Raw genomic sequence first — 3,729 nt, forward strand, 5'->3', positions numbered from 1 at the left:
GTGTATACCAGAATTAGACAATTAATCAAATGAATATCAGGTGTTAAAAGACAGGTTTTGCACTCTTGGACTGGGAGTTTATGGATAAAGACAGGAGGTCAGAATGGACTGTGTGGTAGTAAATTAGAGTTGGAGGCAACAGTATGAAAACATGTTTAGCTTAAGGAGATATAGTACAGGTGGTAGCATATATAAATACAGTTGACTCTTGAACAACACAGAAGTTAGCAGTACCAGCCCTCCAGTTAAAAATCTGTATATAGCTTTCCCTTCTGCATGCCATTGAAGATCCTGGTGTTGCCCTGCAGGTATTACCTGTATTGTAAGAACAGCCATACCCAAAGTCTCCCTTCTGCCGAGGTGTCCCTGATACTAAGATCCTCATCTTTGACCAGGAGCAAAAGAAGGCAGAAGTGGATGAGTTTCCACTTTGTGGCCACATGATGTCAGATGAATATGAGCAGCTCTCCTCCAAAGCACTGAAACTGCCCATAATTGTGCTAACTACATGGTGGAAAGCTGTGGAAAAGATAGCTTTCACATCTGAGTAAGGCTACACCCTTCCACATCAGCAACATCAGCAAGATGTACTGTGCTGGCGCTGGCAGGCTCAACATAGGTATGTCAGGTGCCTCTCAAGGCCCCAGGGCACAGTGACCAGGGTCCACATTGGCCAAGTCATCATGTCCATTCACACCAAGCTGCAGAACAAGGAGCATGTGACTGAGGCCCTACAGAGAGCTAAATTCAATAGAAGGTCTGCAACTCCAAGAAGTGGGGCTTTACTAAGTTTAATGTGGATGAGTTTGAAGACACAGTGGCTGAAAAGTGGCTCATCCCAGATGTCTGTGAGATCAAATACATCCCTAATTATGGTTCCCTGGGCAAATGGTGGGTCCTTCAGACATGACAGTCTCCATGCTGCTCCCACCTTACACTCACCAATAAATCTTACCTCCTGTAAAAAAGAAAAAAAAAATCTGCATATAACTTTTGACTCCCTACAAACTTAATAGCTTACTGTTAACTGAAAACCTTAGTGATAACATACATAATTAACACATATTTTGCATGTTATGTATATTATCTACTGTTTTCTTATAATAAAGTTAGCCATAGTAAAGGAAATCATAAGAAAAAATACATTTTTAGAAAAAAAAATTCTCCTACAAGTGGACCTGTAAAATGCAATCCCTGTTTTCCAAGGATCACATATATTTGTGGATATGTGTATGTACATGATTAATCTGTACAGATGTATTTATTTAATCTGTCATATGTAAGGGCCCAAAATTCATTACATTCCACTAGCAAGTAGCACAACTAAGTGCCAAGATCTTGTTTTTTAATACCATTGTCCATTAAAAAGAATCATGGCTCTTTGGAGAAATGGCTGATTCTAGGACCAGGTGTGAAATAAACAGGATGAGTCAGGAGCACCCTGTAGTGTCAGAAAGTAACTGAGTACTTCACGTTCCTCCCCCAAATCCTACATTATTGGATAGTCTGTGTCAAAGAGACACAGGAACCAACATAAGGAGCTCCAAATGGTCAAAGCTAGAATAAACGAATAAACAGAGTGCAAAATAAAGTATTATTAAAATATAATCCAAAGTATTAAATAATACCCGAGTCTATACAGACATAAATTGTTAAATAAATAAATAAATAAATAAATAAAGGAGTAGAGAAAATTTTTCCTTATACTAAAACTCCAAATTATTTATGAAAATACTCCACTCTTAAAGAAGGAGAGCATAAATCCCCACTCCTTAACTGTGGGCTGCAAATATAAACTTCTTTCCAAAGAGTAAATTGTCGAAAGGAATAACTCAACAGTGTAATTTGCCAGGAAATCTTGAGAACTGCTGTCTCAATCAGGTTGTTTAGGTCACTGTCAACAGTGGTAAGTCATGCTGAACTGCTGTCTCAATCAGGTTGTTTACGTCACTGTCAACAGTGGTAAGTCATGCTGATTGCATGTATTTATTTAAAATAAATCTGTATTGTACAGATAATTATAATCGCTCCCCTCCTCCTCCATAGGTGTAAGATTTTTGTCCAATCTCTTCCAACACCCCCTACACCTCCTTTCCCCCAAGAATTGTCAGTCCATTCCCTTTCTATTCCCCTGATTCTATTATATTCACCAGTTTATTTTGTTCTTCAGATTTTGTATTCACTTGATTTTTAGATTCACTTGTTGATAGATATGTATTTGTTGTCACTTTGTTGTTCATAATTTTTATTTTTATCTTGTAATAAGCTCACTGTCTGAGGAGCCAATTTAGACCTAGAAGTGAGCTGTTGTCCCACTATCATCCTACTGAACAAAGTACTGGAAGCAGTCTTATTTCCCCATTGACCAGATGGGATCCATGCCATCTGAGCCCTTGGTAATCAGCCTACCAACCACTGATCTGGGATTACAGTGGTAATTCCATCTGCCAGGTGAATAGATAGGAGAAGGTGCCTTCTGAAACCAGTCTGTAAAGATTGGACACTGGAAGAAATGTTTAATTCCTCAAATGCACAGATGTGAATGCACTGCTACACAGAAAATAAAAATCAGGCAAATATGACAGAAGCAAAAAAAAAAATTAATAAAGATCTCATAGCTGACACCATAGAAATGGAGAATCGGTTTAAAAAATCTGGATAAAATTCAAGAGAATATAGATAAACAAGTAAATAAAATCAGTAAATAATGTAGGAACAAAATGAGAATTTTAATTTAAAGAAACAGGAATCCTGTAGCTGATGAATAACATTACAGAACTAGAAAATTTCATAGAGAGCTCCAGTAACAGACTTGATAATACGTCAAAAAGAAGCAGCAAACTTGAAGACAAATCAATTGAAAGAAGCCTGATGGAAAGCCATAAAAAGAAAAACAAATGAAGGAAGCCTATATGAATTATGAGGCATCATCAATCAAAAAGATATTTGCATTAAGAAAATCATAAAGAAAAAGAAAAATTATTTAAACATTTGCTTTATACAAAGGACTCTTTACAAAGCTATCAGCAGATTTTTTCTTCTTTTTTTTTTGTGTGTGGAAATCTTAAAGAACAAGAGGGAGTGAAATGACATATTCAAAAGTGTGGGGGTAAAATTTCCAAGAATACAGTACCCAGCAAAATTGAAATAAAGGAGAGATAAAGACAGTTCCAGAGAGACAAAAACTAAGGGAGTTTATCCCACTAGACCTGCCTTACAAAAAATTATAATGCAATTTCTTCAAATTGAAATAAAATAATTCTAAATAACAGTAAGAAAACATGTGTAAGTATAAAGCTCACTGTTAAAGGTAAATATATAGTCAAATTTAGAATACCTTAATGCTCTAATTGTGATAAGTAAGTCACTTATCTCTAGTATAAAAGTTAAAAAATATTGTTAAAAGTAACCATAGCTACAGTAATTTGTTAAAAACTTCACAATGTAAAAAGATATAAAGTTTGACACCAACAGCATATTTGTTGGAGAAATAAAATAGTGGTTTTGTATGCGATTTAAGGTAAGTTAGCAATTTAAAATAGACTGTTATATTTATAACATGTTTTAGGTAAACTTCACTGTAACTACAAAGATATAACCTATAGTAGTTATGAAAAAAAGAAAAGAATTAAAGCATAGTACTACAAACTAATAAAATACAGAGAAGAAAAGAAGAAGCAAAATAAATAAATAAAAAAACAGAAAACAATTAATGGAATGCTAATCATA

At 35.0% G+C, this 3,729-nt stretch overlaps 1 pseudogene across 1 annotated transcript; it reads left to right on the plus strand.

Moving 5' to 3' along the window:
* Nucleotides 1–276: 276 nt before the first annotated feature.
* LOC311615372 (large ribosomal subunit protein uL16-like) lies at nt 277–910 on the plus strand (annotated as a pseudogene). The gene has a single exon. The product of its transcript is annotated as a large ribosomal subunit protein uL16-like (transcript).
* Nucleotides 911–3,729: the final 2,819 nt, after the last annotated feature.

Source organism: Pipistrellus hanaki (assembly GCF_964339955.1).
Source record: "Pipistrellus hanaki genome assembly, chromosome: 2".
In the NCBI taxonomy this organism is placed as follows: Eukaryota; Metazoa; Chordata; class Mammalia; order Chiroptera; family Vespertilionidae; genus Pipistrellus; species Pipistrellus hanaki.